At 31.6% G+C, this 17,719-nt stretch overlaps 1 long non-coding RNA gene and 1 pseudogene across 1 annotated transcript; both read right to left on the bottom strand.

Annotated features, from left to right (window-relative positions):
* Positions 1 to 7,507: 7,507 nt before the first annotated feature.
* LOC131606580 (sulfite exporter TauE/SafE family protein 3-like) lies at positions 7,508 to 8,733 on the bottom strand (annotated as a pseudogene).
* A 127-nt stretch (positions 8,734 to 8,860) lies between these two features.
* On the bottom strand, positions 8,861 to 12,755 carry LOC131606579 (uncharacterized). The gene is made up of 8 exons (XR_009284893.1): positions 11,556 to 12,755; positions 11,368 to 11,463; positions 11,142 to 11,209; positions 10,961 to 10,994; positions 10,262 to 10,662; positions 9,949 to 10,103; positions 9,302 to 9,802; positions 8,861 to 9,015 (listed from the first exon to the last, which is right to left on the bottom strand). It is a non-coding gene; the product is annotated as an uncharacterized LOC131606579 (long non-coding RNA).
* Between the last annotated feature and the right edge of the window lie 4,964 nt (positions 12,756 to 17,719).

The raw sequence follows: 17,719 nt of genomic DNA, 5'->3' as shown, positions 1-17,719 counted from the left end.
ATGTAATGAGTTCTCAAATAGTTTTATTTTTTTACTTTTCATGTTGATTTCATTTTATTTTACTAAATTTTAAAATATTAATTTGTCTTATATTTGTGTCAATAGGAAAAGTATAAACGTATATGAGAAGAATTGACCCAACAACATTCTTTGCAAGGAACTCTGCCACCAAAAGAAGTCGATGTGTGTACTGAGGTTGTAGGAATAAGAAAAGGACACGTATATGGTCTTGGGAGTGAATCTTCTTTATTTGCAAGTAGGAGAAATTAGCATGGTTCAAGTTCCTCGTCAACTGAATGTGGGCAAAGACGTGAATTTGAAGAACTAAAAAACGAAAGGGAATAAATGAGAATTGAAAGGGAAGAAATGAGAAAGGAAAGGGATGAACTTTGTGATATGGTAAAACAATTGATGGAAAGCTTAAACTTTCAGCCCAAGCCATACATGAGAGATCAAGTCCATGCAGATGGCATGGCTGATGATAATGATGATGCGGCTAGCGATAATGATGACGTGTCTGATGATAATGATGATATGTCTAATTATGGTGACGAAATGGATCAAGAATGACAAATATAGTAGTGTGGCTTACTTTTGTACGTTTTGTGTTTGTTTTTTGAGTTAGGAAATTGACTTTTTGTATGCAAGAATTGAAAGGGATTTATTCCCCCTTTTGTATGTGTACGATTAGAGCTGTCAATATGGGCTATCCGACCCTAAACGGGCCGGCCCTAGCGGGCCCTGGGCTTTTCAGGGCTGCGCCAAAAAGGCCCTGTAGAATATGGGCTCGAGATTTACTACCCGAGCTCGGCCCTAGATGGGCTTCGGGCTACCCGGGTCTAAATGAGTTTTTTTTATTTAAAAAAATTAAAATAAAAACTCCATAATATTTATTATAAATAAAATTAAAAATTATGTTATTTTTAACATAATACATTTTAAAGTATTATATTATCTCTTATAAATACTATAATTTGTTTTTAAATACAATATATGTTTAAATTGTATAAAATAATACTTGAATATTTATTTTAAGAGAAAAACTAATATAATATGATGAAAAAATGTTGATTATATTAATGTATAATATTTAAAATAGAAAGATTGAATAAAATAGAGATAAAATTTAGTGAAGTGAGAAAAATCAATATGCTATTTTAGACTAAGATAATATAAATATTAATATATTTTTTTAAAATTTATAATTATGCGGGCCTAATGGGCTACCAACGGCCCATATGGGCTAGCCCTAATGGGTAGCGGACTTTTCAGGGCTGGGCTAAAAAGGCCCTGAAAAATATGGGCTCTAATTTTAAGGCTCAAGCCCTATGATTTTTCGGGCCTGGCGGACTGGTCTATATAGGCTAGCCCATTTTGACAGCTCTATGTACGATGACGGTGAAGATCAATTCACTTAATTTTGGATATGTTTTGGATTGATTTATGTATTTTTTGATAAGTATTTGGTAATACTTAAATATATTATGTTCTTCTTGGTGTGCTTGTTTATTTATTTGGTGTATATGAAATAATTTTAGAGATATTAAATTTGATAAAAACTTCTTTTAGAGGGTGTAAATTATTAATAATAATAATTTACAAATATTCAGACAATAGAAACTAAAATGAAGACCGATTTTATCATATAATGTCTCCTCTTCGATCACAAACTCGGTTACAACGAACATATAAATTAACTCCAACAAGGTCACAAAAACGGTCTCTGCATTTGATTATTGATACCGGTGTTTAAAATCGGTCTCTGATTCGATCACTGAAAATCAATCTCTAAAATGGTCGCTAAGAGAGAGACCAAGAGTTTCGCTTCTGCATGTATTTGGTCACGGATTTAGTTGCTATTTAATATTGTGACAATTTTTTAGGAAATCAGTTGCTAAATAGGTCTGTAAAGACGAGTTTTCTAATAGTGTGGTTTAGTGAAATCACCTACATAGGAAACAAGTTTAGCTAAGTTGAATCAAACAACTAATCGATCACTTGAGAATATATTTAATGAAGTAACAAAATTCACACCACAACATGTATTATCTAATAAAACATGGTATGGACAATTCTTTACTACAAAAAAGTTGAATTATCTCATAAAAAAATAAATTCAATCCCTAGTTTTGTCGCTAATGGGTACCAATACTTAAACAACATTTAAAATTATTTTTAGCACATTAAAAAAATATTAGATAAACTTGTAACTAACCATTATTTTTATTAATTGAATAAGACAAAGTCCAAATGCATGCAAGTAGAATGGTTTGATTAATAAATAAAAAGGACCAAAGATTTTGACTCCATGAAAAGGTGAGAATTATAAATTTATAAATACCTAATCAATAGACAAGCATTTTTCAAGGTATACAATAAACACAAACAATATCATCTTGGGTTGAAGTGTTCAAGAATGAAGAAAACCACACAAAATGGTTTCTTGATTTTTTTTCTTTCACTGACTGTTGGCACCTTGGTGAAGCGATTTGTTTGGAGGACTGGTGATAAGGCTAACCCTAAGAAGTCTCAACCTGCATCCGATATGTCTAGTAGGTTTTATTCCTTTCAATTCTTCCACTTTCATTGAATTTATATTTCAATTCTATACTTGTTTTACCATAAGTTTACACCTATACTCCAGTCTTCTACTTGCAACACTCATTTAAATTTAAATGTGTGCGTTTTTAGGTTTGAAATTTTTCTCATTTGAAGAGTTAAGTTGAACTGAAAGATAAATACAATTGCTCTAACTTCTAGCTAAGCACAAAACTAGGGTATTTTTAATCAATTTCATCTTAACTCATATTTATTAACCAAGAATTCATTACTACCAGGCGAGAAACATTCTCCCTTCTATTAGCTCAAATAAAGAATGGAAGGTAAAATGAGAAATCATAAGGGTTTCTCGCATGTCTAATAAAATACCACTTGCACCATAGCTTCCACAACCTTCAAGATGGTAGAGGTAAGAGGAGTCTGTAAAAACAATATCGTTGTGAGATTTTCAAATCATAGAAGCCACACAGGTCGAAATCATAACCAATCACCTCTGACTCTAGATCTATCACCCAAAGATCTAATAACCAAGAAAATAAAACTAAAATTCTGAGAGAAAACAAAATACTATCCCAATTCCCAACCACTTAATTATCACATACCAAATGAATAACTGACTTAGAATCACACCCACATGAAGAAGTCGTCTGAGGCGTACAAAAGTTTTAAGGTAGGTGCCTCCAACCGTACGCCTCACTAGTTTCTTTGATATGAGTTATCTTATGCGTTTTTGTTTTCTATCTTTTGTTTTTTTCCTTTTCGCTTTGTTCTTCTTAAGGGTTTTGATCTTGTCCCCCTCATCTTTGTACTATTTTCTTTTGTTTAATATATTTTGGCCTTTATTAAAAAAAAGCCCACACATCTAACAAAACACATCATCTAGGTCCATTAGCACTCAACGCGTGAATATGTTATGTCTAATTAGGACCTTCTCTTGAAGAAGTTGTCAGGAGAAGACATCTACTTCACAGAGAGACTAACTTTCTTAGATAAGTAGAAGAACCAAGATCTTCAAATTTGCTAGAGAAGTAGTATACATGACACACTTAAAGAGATCAGAGTAAGTCGAGATAACCGAAAAAACACCGTCCTTTAAGTGACACCAGCACCACCTATCAGGTTTTAGGGAGAGCGTGATATCTCAAATGGCCAAAATAAATTATGGACCATCAGTTTATGATAGACTTTCGAATTTCGAATAGGGGTGGCAAAACGGGAGGTGGCCCATCAAGCCTGCCCGCGCACCCGCCAAAAAATGGCTGGTTGGGTTGGGATTTTGCATCCGCTGCCCACCAAAGTCTGCCCTGCCATAATTCGCCGCCCGCCTAAGCTCGCCCTAGCAAAGTCCGTCGCCCGCTAAAGCCCGCCTCACCTATTTGTTAAGCATGTTTCACCTTAAACCCGCCTTTTTTTAGTTAATTCTAGTCATTCAAATTTTTTATTGTTATATTTTATACGTTATATGCAATATTTTTTTAGGTAAAATTTGTTTAAAAATACTTTATAAAAAATTATTCTAAAAATAAGTGAAAATTTTAATTGAAAGGTAAAAAATGAATCTATTAAAAAAATAAAAGAAAAATAAATAAGATAATAGGCTAACAAGTCCGCCGCCCGCCAATTCGCCATTTTGACGGGACGGACATAAATTTTAGACCCATTTTACTTGGCCGGTGTGTCCACCCCGCTTGCTTTTTGATGGACTTACGACGGGACGGGCGGTCCGTTTTGCTATCCCGATTTTCTAATAGACATAGAGAAATCTTTTTCACTTCAAATTTTAAATCAAAATATCATCCACCAATACCCCAACATGATGTTCGGTCCAACTTCCCGACCATAAATTTTAACAACTTAGAAAATCTAACAAACAAGAAAGAGGGCCCAACCTAAAGTTTGACCTTATTCATTTTAATTAGATTCATTTTTTATTTCATAATTGTATACGAGGAGTACTAAGTTTCAAAATATATGCCATCATCATTTGCCTTCATCATCATTATATTTTATAGGGAAAATATATAATTATAAGGAAAGCGAGTTTAGCATGTTAATATTTTGAATAATCATAACTTGATAGATTTTTTTTTTTTTTTTTCAGCATTTACAATTGTAGAACGGGACCTTCCAAAGGGCCACAATTATTAACACATCAGAACATATGCAGCATACAATACCCACCTTGTGTTGATCTTAAGATAATGTAATATGTATGTTTATGTGATTGTTTCATAGTTGTACAATACAATAACTTTTACTTATTTTGTTTGTTTGTAATTTTGTCTGTTTTAAACCTTGTACTGTGTAATTAAATAACTGTTATAAAAGTAACTAGTAACAAACCTGTGCGGTCGCACGGGTTCTGGTACGGGACGCGCATTTGTTTTATATGTATATTTTTTAATAGAAAAATATTTGGTTAACTGTGAAAAATAATAATTGAATGTATAATTAACAAAAAAATATTTTGATCAGTAACTTTATGTCCTGTTAATAATCAATATTTTGATCAATAACTTCATGTTCTCATGTACAAATATTAGTTTGATCAATAAATTCATGTCCTCGTTTACCTTAAAAATATTTTGATCAGTAACTTCATGTCTCGTTAATAATCAATATTTTGATCAGTAACTTCATGTCTCGTTAATAATCAATATTTTGATCAATAACTCCATATTCCCGTGTACAAAAGGTTTAGTAGACATAATCTTATTTCTGTATCAGATTTTATACATTAAAAGTAACTTAAAAAATATTATTAGTTTTATTTTAGAAACATATATTTTCTTATATATTATTTTCTTTTTAAAATTTAAAATTATAAAAAAATATTTATTAAAAATGATCTGTTATAAAATCATTTACTTAAATAAGAATGTTAGCTAAGTTTATTTTGTCACCAAAACTATTGATCTTAAAATCACTTATTACTAAACTCATTAAATTACTATTATGATAATGAAAGATAGAAAATTTAAAAACAATCTTTAATCGTAGAAGGTAAAGTAAATTGTTTTTTTTTCTATTTGCACCGGTGTCGACCCACCACAGGTGGGCCACTAATCCGGCTCGTGTGGAGAGGCATGCACACTGGCCAAGCAAGATTGTTCCGCCTGGGAATCGAACTCGGTATTCCCCGAGTACGTCCTTGGACGGGGCTCCTTGCCAATGGAGCTCAACCGCTTGGTTTAAAGTAAATTGTTTTAAGTATTAAAATATTTTGATTAGAAAGATTGAGTATGAGTAAAGAAAGTTGTATTGGGAAGGTAAATTAAAGGTGTACAAATGTGATATAGGCATACTCCATTCAATAAAAAAATTAAATTAACAGTAAAACTAATAATAAAAATATGAAATTAAAAAAATATTAAGTCAAGATAATGATAAATTAAATTATAAATTATAATTATTAAATATTTTTATTAAAGAAAAGGTTTGTAAAAAATAAATTTGTTTTTGCATAAAAATCATTTTAATTTTGAAAGCATGAATTTTCTTATATATTATTTTCTTTTTAAAAGTAAATTTTTGAAAACTATTTATGAAAAATTAATCACTTTTATTTTCACTATTCGCTTCCCGTTAATATTTAATATTTTAGTTAATAACTTTATGTTCCCGTTAATATTCAATAGTTTGATCAATTAACTTCATGTTCCCGTTAATATACAATACTTTGATCAGTAAGTTCATATTTTCGTTAATATTCAATATTTTGATCAGTAACTTCATGTTTTCGTTAATATTCAATATTTTGATATGTAACCTCATTTTTCCATCATTACTCAATATTTTGATCAGCAATTTCATGTTACCGTAATATTAATATTTTGGAATTATCTATAAAATTATTTAAATCAATAGTAAATTTATTCTTGTTATTATTCAATATTTAATTTAATGTGTTAATATCAGTACCATGTACGTGTACCATACAGTTAGTACACGTGTGTATCCGTACTATATTATTTCGTATTTGGATGGAATTAACCCGCTAAAATTTTAATTTTAATATTTTAATTATTTTATATATAGAGCTAAATATATATCGATCATTGATGAACTTGTCTAGTTAAAAGTTTAAGTTATATAAATAAGAAACAAATTATATGATTAACATATAATATTGATGCAATGAGAAATATGTCATAATCTTCAAACTTCCTATGATCCATTTGTTCCATGCCATACAACTTGATACCAACCGAAACCTCAAATTTTTAAAAATTATAAAGTTAATTTGAATTTTTTGTTTTGTTTAGTATTTTATAAGTTGAGAAAAAATCTTTGAATCATTAATTATTCATTGATTATTAATTTAATACTATAATTAAAATATTTTAATGCATAAATCAGTTGAAATAATTATATTTAATTAATATATTTATTTTTAATTAAGAAATTCAAATCAAAATCATTTTACATATGAATTGATGGACAATAAATAAATTATGATCAGTCGGTTTGTGAAGATCGTAAAACTCATATAGTTAGCACGACACATATAATCCTACCAAAAAAGAAAAATGGTAATTTCAAACAAATTTTTTAAGATCTTGCTTCAAAAAGCTTGATCTTGACCACATCGACGAAAACGATCATTCTCGAACATAGCATCTTGCTTTAAAATATGTATAACTATATTTCCCATCTTAAACGTGAAAAGATATGAATCCAAATTCTAAATATGGCCAATGATTTCTTTTCACAACAAAGCTAAATATTATATGGAAGTTGTTGCCAATAGAAAAATTGAAGAGCTTAAAAAAAATTATAATACAATTAACACAAGTCTAGAGTGTGTTCATTTCAAAGGAGATACTGAGTATCAAACTATTTTTCCTTTATAGAACAATTACCTGAAACAACCACACCAGGAAGCCCTTAATCTATTATCTGATTCTCTTCCGATACTTTAGAGGCACTCCCTATATTCATGCTTGCACGGGGTATGGATCCACTGCTTTTCTTCACCACCTTTGCCTTTCTGAGTAAATAAATATACAATTTCATATCAAATCGAGCAGCTTATGATAAATCATTTACCTGGTTTAAGAGACATAGAAGTTGAAACAGGTTTACGATTGCCCCTCTCGGCTTTAATAGAAGCAATGAGAGAATCAATATTCAGCCCCAATAATTCCTTTCAATAATGCTTTTGTTGATGTACCTACACCAATTAATCATTTTCATCTTCAAATTAAATTTTTTCTTAACTCAATCATCTCAGACTCATCGAACACTTATAACTATCTACGAAGTGGAATCTCCAACATTAAGATTACCTATGAATATGATGATAAGCAAAACCGTGACCATCAAATCAGCAAACATGACATTACATCCAATACTTATTCCAAGCATCAACATAGGTTGAAAAAGCAAAGCCAAATCATAATCTATAAGCGGCATATCTAGCGCGGGTTGTCTAAGCCTCATATTGTAGTAAATAGTTGACAATGCCGCACACATAATCATACCTGCATTCACAAATCAAAGTTATAAAACAAAGCTAATTTTGACAAATACTTGGCGCGCGCGTGTATGTGAGTGTTGTAAACTCTGAATACCGAGTTCGATTTTTACCGATTAAAAAAGGTACTTATACTTGGAAATCACTATAGAAGACTTGGAATCAAAACCAATGATCAAAGCAAACATAGGAACAAAAATTCCTCCACCACCAACTATGATTTTCCAATCAAATTTCATATCCTACATTATAAAAGAAATAATTAACCAAAACACAAAACAAACACTCACTGGCCAAACAGGTTCATAACAACCTTTTCCACTGTCCCATAAGAAATCAACCACTGCTCTTAGAAACCCTTTTGTTTGTTTCTCAACATGATTTCCTGTTTTTTATCTTTCAAAACTCTTTCTGCTAAACTCACACTACAGGTCATAGTAATGATGATACACAAAATCAGCATTGTTCTTGCAGTGTGTTTTACTACTGTAGCCATGTTTGGAAGGTGAAAAGCCAGAAAAATATTCAGTGGATTTATTTTTTTGCAGCAGTTGCAATAATATCGATATCCATTAGTGTCATTTGATTTTCGTGAATGATTGTTGAGGGTTATGTAATAGTCACCATTGGAAGGCAACACATATTGATTGCAATTATGGTATATTACATACCTTGTTGAAATTTTCAATACGAATTAAATATTTCATGAGCGTAGTATAAGTAATTACATCAGGTTCGACACCCTGTAGTACACAAACAAATAAATAACATATAACTTAAGGTCTTTGGCCCAAAAAAGAACGGGGGGGGAATAGTAAAAAACATACACTGTCTTGCATGTATTGCAGTACATCAAATGCTTCAACATCTCTTCTATCTTCACCAAAAGCATTGATTAAGAAATTGAGAGCTAAAAGACTGGGAGTAAGACCCTCAGCTGCCATCATCCTAAATGCATTTACTACTTTATCGGACAGACCCTACCCAAATTCATGCAAAATATCACCAAAAGACTTCAATTTAATAAGAGGGTACTGTGACATTGAAGAGAGTTTTATAGGTTGCTTCGCATTCGCAACTATAGTTGAACGTCGATGTCATCTTGCATGAGCCACCTCCACAATCAACCCAATGACAAGTTAAAAGAACATGTGAATATTTTAACATGTAAACACATATCAATCTAAGCAGCAAGCTAATACAAAAATAGTTTCACACACCAAGGCGGATCCGTACCTCAAAGCCAGAAGAAAGACAGAGTTATACCTATAGATGATGTTCAATCCAAGAGGAAATCACTTCAGAACCTACATTCGGGTCATGCAGTTCAGAATAGCATAATCAGCTCGCGCCAGCTCCGCACCAAACGCTCATCTTAAAATGTCAGGGGGCCATCAAACCAGAGCCACCAAAATAGCTTGTTGTACATATAACAACCTGCAAAATCATGTTCATTATATGTCGGTTCTACCAATTCAGATCCATACATTCCACTTTAGGTTGCTAAAAATATTGAAGCTTGCAGCATTTAACAAATGGAACCCCTAATTGTCCAAGGCCAGTTAACATCATGCATTTAAACCAACCTGTAGATCAAAACCATAAACCAGTCACCTAGCAACAATTCAATACAGCCATACATCCGACCGACTATTCTGATTTCATAACATCATACAAAGGTTAATTTGGCAAAAAATATCACAACCGTCGATGACAAAATCGATGCATCTTCCCTAAACCCAATCGTGCCATACGATAGCTTCACTCCTACAAAAAACACATAAACATCACAATCGTAACGGAATAAACGAAATCATTTTACAATCAAGATAATAAGAACAAAGAACCAAAATAAAACACCTATCAAGACTGGAGTGATTGCAAAATATTACAAAATACATTACATATTTTACCTGAAATATCAGAAATTGTATCAACCATAGCAGTATATCTGGTTTATTGAACCAAAAAAGGCCGTCGCGCGGATTTACTTGTGTACTGGCAGATGGACCCTGGTGCTGCCAGACTTCAAGTGCTAAAGTGGATACAACATGTCGAAGTTTTGTACCTATTACCATCACAAGCTTTTTCGCGTAGCGAAAACACATGTTAAACCGAAATAATTTTCAATGAAGTAACTCATTTTGAGTTGTTGAAAAAATTGAAAACAGATTATTGCACATACAATTGCAGGTATAAAGGAGAACCAGAAGTATATATTCAAACCTGCAAATTTCCAAGCAACAATCTCGCTGCATCGTCAAGGGATTTCATTTCCAGCTATAGAGTAGAATCATTATTATTGTTAACAAACATGTTAACATATTGCATGGATAATAAAGGCATAAATCAACTCGGTATGAACACAAAATTCTGCAAATCGATGAGCATGTGAATCTAATTAGATTAACTTTAAGTTGAAACTAATCGCCTAATTGTAAAAAATGAAAGTTAAGTGTTAAAAATAAAGTTCAGACCCATGGATGTTCTGACTGGCCGAGGGTCAATCTAGCAAGAAAAATTGTAGAAGCAGCTATCTTGGAAGGTCAAAACTGCAGGAAGCTGTATTTAATAAGTGCAAGCTCTGCTAAATAATTTTCCATGAATTCTAGTTCTGGATAAGCAACCTGATAACAACAAAAAAAGTACAATCAACTTGACTTTGTTAATTCGATTTCGGAGTTGACAGGTAGAAGCACTTTCAGAAGATTCAGATAATCAAACAATTGCCACAGTTAAGAATTTGTGGCGGTTTGATCAAAGATCAGACAATTCAGATTTCTAAAATGTATTTTGATTACGATTTATTAAAGGCGAAATGTGAGCTGTCTTGATCCAATGGTGCTGATCTCATTAATGCAGTGCACAGGGAATCTGGATTCGAAATTCGAATATCCAATATTAAGTATAGTCCATGTTAAGTACCTTGTAAGAAGATTCAGCAGCTTGGATGAATCTCCTGAAAGCCAAAGAAGATGGTTAGAGACAGAGTTCCATTGAATTTAAGCTATGGTTGAACAAAATCATCATCAACAAAATCATCATCTTCAAAATACAAATCCTTCAAAATATGAGGAAAAAAGAGAGAAAGACCATTGTTCACAACCTTCTCATCATTTACAAAATCACAACCTCATCATTTTGAAATGTTACTTAACTCAATTCAGCCAACACCTACAAATTCACAACCTTATCATTATTTACAAAATCACAACCTTATCATCACTTGCATAGCCAAATATATTATAAATACATGACTAATAGATCTAAACTGAAATGCATTCTAACGTTCCGCAGAATCGCATAATTTCAACAATTATGAGCATTATTACCTGATTCAACACTTGCAGTATTCAGTATATCAGGTGTACGACTTGGTTTCTTCCCTGCATCATTCGGTACAGCAGCTATATGACTCAGTTCAGTCCCTACATCATTTGGTACAACAGTCGTAATATTTCGGTTCAGCAGCCTACAAAATCACAATCTTATCATCATTTACATAGCTAAAAGAACTTACATCAAGTATAAAAAGAAGAGCCATAATTGGAGGAACTGCATATCCAAGTCCTTCAAGAACATCATCTATTGAAAGATGAAAACGTCCAAGAGAGTCAATTCCGGTAATTGAACATATAAAATTCCCTGCAACAGCCATGGCACCATATATGTCTGAAACAAAACAACTTAGTGAAAACCAAATCGAACAATCTATATTTTGAATTAACCAACAAATTAGAGATGACATTTGACTGAGAATAAAGAAAGAAATTCGACATGATAATTTGGAAAAGAAACTATCAATCAATGAAAAATACAATAGTTAGCGTACATCTAATAATATAAATTCATTTAAACATTCTTAGTGAATGTTAGTACTTAAAGGGCTCGCGACGACGAATCCTGAAAAGAGGTTCCAAACTGCATAAAATGCAGCAGCCACGATATAAGCAACATGGTGATTTGGTGTCACTGCCACAACCATCATACCATAGAAGGTAAAGAAGATTCATAATTCATCATTAGGGTTTATGTGAAGGAATCAGAATTTTTAAGGGGAATGATTCAAATCATGTTAGCGAGTTAAAGGCCTCAATCCTCATACAGTTTCATCGAACAATCATGGGCCTAATCTTTACTACAAATAACAAATAAACTTTGGTTCACAGTAAAGAGAAAAAGAATAAGTTAACACCTGATTCACATTTTTTCACTGCAGCAGAATACATAACCAAAACCCTAAAATTTCATCATCATCATCATCATCATCATCATCATCCTAAAGTATACAATTTTTCGAAAAACAATGAGAAGAAAGAAAAAGAACGCAGTTCATATTCAGTAAATGGGATACAACACTAACGTTCATGAAACCCTATTTTATCATCATCTTCCTCATTTTTTACACAAACCCTTCAGAAAATATTGAGAGAAGCAGAGAGATTATAGAACTCAAAATACGAAAAAACAAAGAAAGATCTCACCGATTTGGTGTGACTTTTAGCGTCACCAACATCATCATCAATTTCACGATCGTAACCCTTAGCAACAACCATCAATGATTCAAAATCAACATCACGATATCATCAGCAACATGTTCATCGTCACCATCAACATCATATTCATCTGCACAGAAATCAGAAGAAGAACAATATCAGAGAAGGAGAGACAAAAGAAAGAGGAAGAGGAAGAGAGAGGTAGAGGAAGATAGAGAACGTGATGTTTTATCAAAGTAGAAGCAACCCTAAGGTTGGTAGTAGAAGCAAAAGAAAAGAAAGATTGTTAAGGCATCCACGTGGTAGAATTTGGTAACAGAAGGGCAATATGGTATTTTCCAGATCAGTGAACTTTCTTATATTGTAGATTATTCATTAGGCATGCTTTTGTTTCTTCCTCCAGTCATAAGAATTAATTAGTTAATTCCTCTATTTTTTATTATATATTATTATGAAAATTTTACGCATATTTAAAGATTGTATGGGTAGGAAATATGACGAATGAATTTAAAATTTTATTTTATTAATAATATAAAAAATTAAAAGAATTAATAAAAAATACTAATAAATAAATAAAGATATAATCGAAAAACATTAATGTTTCATTGGTTTTAAGGTAACTTCAAATTTGACATTTTCTTATGCAAAATAATCTATAATCAAACAGAGTTAGTATGTTTATCTACAATACCTTTTTTATTTATATTTCAACACAAAAACGACAATAATTTATGCTAATTAAAAACATAATTAAAAGAAATATAATGGAGTAACAAGACAAACTAAATTGTTACTCCACCAATTTGCTAAAACCTCAAATGACTATTTAGTCTCCTTTGAAAATATACTATGACAAAAAAGTATTTCCTCTAATATTAAGAAGAAAAATAAATAATTATTGAAATTAATATAATTATTAACTGTGATATTTTTTCAAATTATTTTTATAAAAATGACTTCATAGAAAATTTTCAAAAATTAAATATATTTATTTACTATAATAAAAATTTGTAAAAATTAAATGAATGATGAAAAATCATTTGAACAATTAATACACCTAAAAAATTAATTCATTTTTTTTATAAATAAGACAAAAAAAAATCCAAAATCATAGTTTGAAATACATTTGTAAAATAAACAAGATATAAACAAAGGAAAATAAAAAATCAGATACATGAAAATGCAACCGAAATAAATAATTAAAATGTAAAGAGATAAGGGTAATGAAAGATGTACTCAAAATTTATAGAAGTTTGGTTTAATGATTTGGCCTACCCATCTCTCAAATATTTTCTTCTTGGGAGTTTTGACTTGATGTGAGCTTTTGACAAAATTTTCCCATGAACCTCCTAATAAAAGGATTGAAGTTATACAAAGACTATCCTTCCAACCAAATACAAAGGTTTAATTATTAAAACCTCCTAACCAAGAAATTTTACTACCAAGACAATCTCGAACCAACTGACAGTTTTTCACACATGGCTATTCTACTTATTTTTTATTTTAGGATTTTATTTTAATATTTTACTTTTATTTTCTTTTAATTTCTTAATTGATTTTAATTCAAAACATTGGTATCTTGTCTTTGAACTTGCTTGATGAATATTTGCTCGATCTTTCTTAAGCGATACTTCATGATGAGTTCTTCTTGCTTGCTTGATCATTTGTGTATTGTTTGTGTAATGATATGTTCTCTTAGGATTGTTAATTAAATGTTAATCTCTTGATTAAATTGAATTAATTAGACCTTGGGATTTTAATCCCAGCATGATAACAATTAAGGTTTACTTCCTTTGATCTCAACTTTGAGTCCTTCATGCATGATATCATTAGGGTAGATATTTCCCCTTTTGTTTTCTATTTTGCATTGCATTCTCTTTTTCCTTTCAAGACAAACCTCTTTTCTTAAACAAATCTAAAATATGTAATATATACAATACGTACAAATTCATCATGAGATTTAAGTACATGAGAAAAGATGGACATGAGTCATTCCTTACCTCTTCTTAGGGTATTTTGTACATGAGACGTTTGTCTCACTCATACGGAATACTCGCTCTTATGTCATAGACTTTAGTATAATACGTATCTCAGACCCTTTTCAATACTAAGGGACAAATACTCAAATACCCCCAATCATTAAGGGACCATTTGATGTATTTCCCAGGAAAACATTTCAACAAATCCAAATCATTTTTCTCCTTGGCTTTTCTCTTTAAACTTTTCATTAAATGGCATGTTATTTCCATTCTACCGCATCGAAGGTCGTGCCTAATGCTAGAGTGTGAATGTTAGCACTGTCCGTAAAAAATATACCAAAATATAAACCTTTTTGAGACGAACTACGGAGCCTTGACTTCTTCATTGCACTATTAGGATACGTAGGCACTTGGTTCAGGAAATCTTGGCGAACTCAATAATAAAAACCATTTCCTTTTCCCCATAAATTCATTCATGCATTCCCTTAGAAAGCAATTCTTTAGATATACGCACCATTTGATTAGAACAATCAGAGTGGATCTTGTTGGGTACAACGGAAGTGAGGGGTGCTAATACCTTCCTCTTACGTAATCGACTCCCGAATTTGGTTGCGAGACCTTGTTCTTTCCCTTCTAAGGTTTTCTCAATTTTTTCCTTTCTCTCCTTTGGGATAAATAATGTTCGATGGAGACTAAATTTTTTTTGTGGTAGCGAAATATAATTTGATGGGAGGATCAAATAGGGTAGAAACTAGTTTAGATTCAAGCATTATTGAATCTTCTAGAATATTAATATACTATTACCTTTGGCAAAGTGAAAAGCCAAGTTTAGAATGAGCCATTTCTAATCCTAGGGAATATTTGAGAATTCCAAGATCCCTTATTTTGAATGCTTGATAGAGGACTTTCTGATTGTTTGAAACTTATAAAGAGAATTTCTTGCTAAGATCACATCATCAACATCGAAAAAAAAGAATTGTGAATTTTGTATTCTCGCCTTTTACAAACACTGAAGGATCAGATGAAGTATGTTCGTATACATGTTGAATTAGAAGAAATGTTAACTTCTCATACCATTTTATTCTAGCTTGTTTAAGTTCACATAAGAAATTAATCAACTTGCAAACTTGGTTTAGCTTGGATGATGTAACACTAGGAGGAATTATCATATAAACATCCTCATGTAATGTACCATGTAAAAAGCATTGTTGATATCAAGTTGATAAAATGTTACATGTGAATGAATGCAAGAGCGAATACAAGTCTGACCTTGGTTAGCTTTGCAGCAAGTGAATACGTGTTAGAATAATCCACTCCTTCTATCTGGTTATAGTCCTTGGAAACTAATAAGGCATTGAATCGTTCAATACACCTATATGAATAATGCTTAATCTCACAGGCCCATCTTCATCCTACTAGTTTGATATTGGGTTGATGGTCAAAATATTTCTAAGTACACGTTTTCTCAAGAGCATTGCTTCACTAAGTGGCCCTGGATCAATTTTGTTGTTATAGAGAGGCAATTTTGACAATGAGAATGAGATAAGTAAGAATAATAAAATTTATTTTATAAAGGATATGAAGTACCTAACGAGGATTGATTTGGTAGGTAATTGAAGGAAGCACATACATAGTTCTTAATATGCGATGGTGTCTTACCCTTGATGATACCTGATTTGAAATGGACTCGATGACAGATGAATGTGGCACATTAGCAATGAAATATATGGAAGGAGTGCTTGTTGGACTTTAGACTTCTCACACAAGAGGGGGAAGGGGGGGTGAATTGTGTGGTTTGAAAAAACATGGTTTTGAAAACTTTTCAAGATTAAAATTAGAGTTTGAAAATATTTTTCTATATCTATGCAGCGGAAAATAAATATTGAAATAAAATGCAGAATTTTAAGAGTTTAAGAGAAGAAGAAAAATGCCAAGAGTTATAGACGTTCGGTCAAAAATAAAAGACATACTCCCCTCCCCAAGAAATGGTCTTGAGTGTTTCCATTATATACTTGAGAGATTTTAGTAGGTGAAGCTCACGAACCCTCTTATACAAGGAAATGTTAGTTGTTCTACAGCCATGATAATAATAGACGGAAGATATGATTGTATACGTCTTCTCCATTGAAATGCTGAGACCAAAGTGGCCAAGCTTCCTTCCTAATTGTAGGTTGAAGTGATTAAGCTTCTCTCCACAAAATATCCGAGCTCAATTTAGTTTTACTGGATTACCAATTACCTCTTAAGATTTTAACAATTTGATCTTCTAACCTATGGTTTCAACTTGGCTAACCATGAACTTAATTGTGAGTTCAATAATATTGATAAACTTCATCCTTCAAATGAACAAGGCTTAAGCACCTTAAGGTAAGTTCATTAATATTAACGATCTTCAACCTAATTGTTAGTTCAATGGTTTTGTGACTGGAATTATATTTTCTAAAACATGGTTCATAACTGATGTTGAGCAAGATATTGAAAATTTCTTACAAACTGTCATAACAGGTTCAACTGTTATCTGTTTTGACCTTTGTTTTGCCAAATGTTGTGACATCATAAACCAGAACATCTTGACAGTTTAGACTGGTTTTTATCCTTATAAGATTTGATTGAAAAGTATGAGAATCATTAGAGGCGCAAGACATCAAGGATTGTATAGGACAAATGCAGATTTATTTAGGTTTTTTGAAAAATAATCTTTGAGATTTCTTTTAAAAAACTAATATTTGATTTGATTTATTCCTATTTTGTGTGAAGATTTCGCAGTTGATTTCAGAAAGAAAAGGTTGGATTTATTTTAAAGTCCAATCCTATACTGCAAGAGTCTATAAATAAGAACTTGGGAAACCTAGTTTGCAAGCATTCACAAATAGAAACCGAGTGTGCAAAATAAGGATTGTTGTTTTGGGAGTCTTTCAAGTTCTTCGTGTGTTCTTTATTTTGTGTCACTCATGTATCTTCTGATAAATTAAGATGGACGTGTGTTCACACTCTTGAAGCTTTTAAGCCAAAGAATTGAGTATTATTCTTGATCAAAGCTTTTAAGCAAGATCAAGTATTTTTCTTAGTTAAGGTTATTTACGAAGTAATTTCATTGGAAAGTGTAATCTTTCTAATGGGTTCCTGTTATTTATTACTATGGTGATTGGAGATGAGATGTCGATTTCTTATATCTAGATATTGATTTCTAGGTAGAAGTTGCACTGGGT

This window comes from Vicia villosa, linkage group LG5 (genome assembly GCF_029867415.1).
Source record: "Vicia villosa cultivar HV-30 ecotype Madison, WI linkage group LG5, Vvil1.0, whole genome shotgun sequence".
In the NCBI taxonomy this organism is placed as follows: Eukaryota; Viridiplantae; Streptophyta; class Magnoliopsida; order Fabales; family Fabaceae; genus Vicia; species Vicia villosa.
Note: the sequence above shows the minus strand (reverse complement) of the source record. Positions and strands in the feature narration are given on the sequence as shown.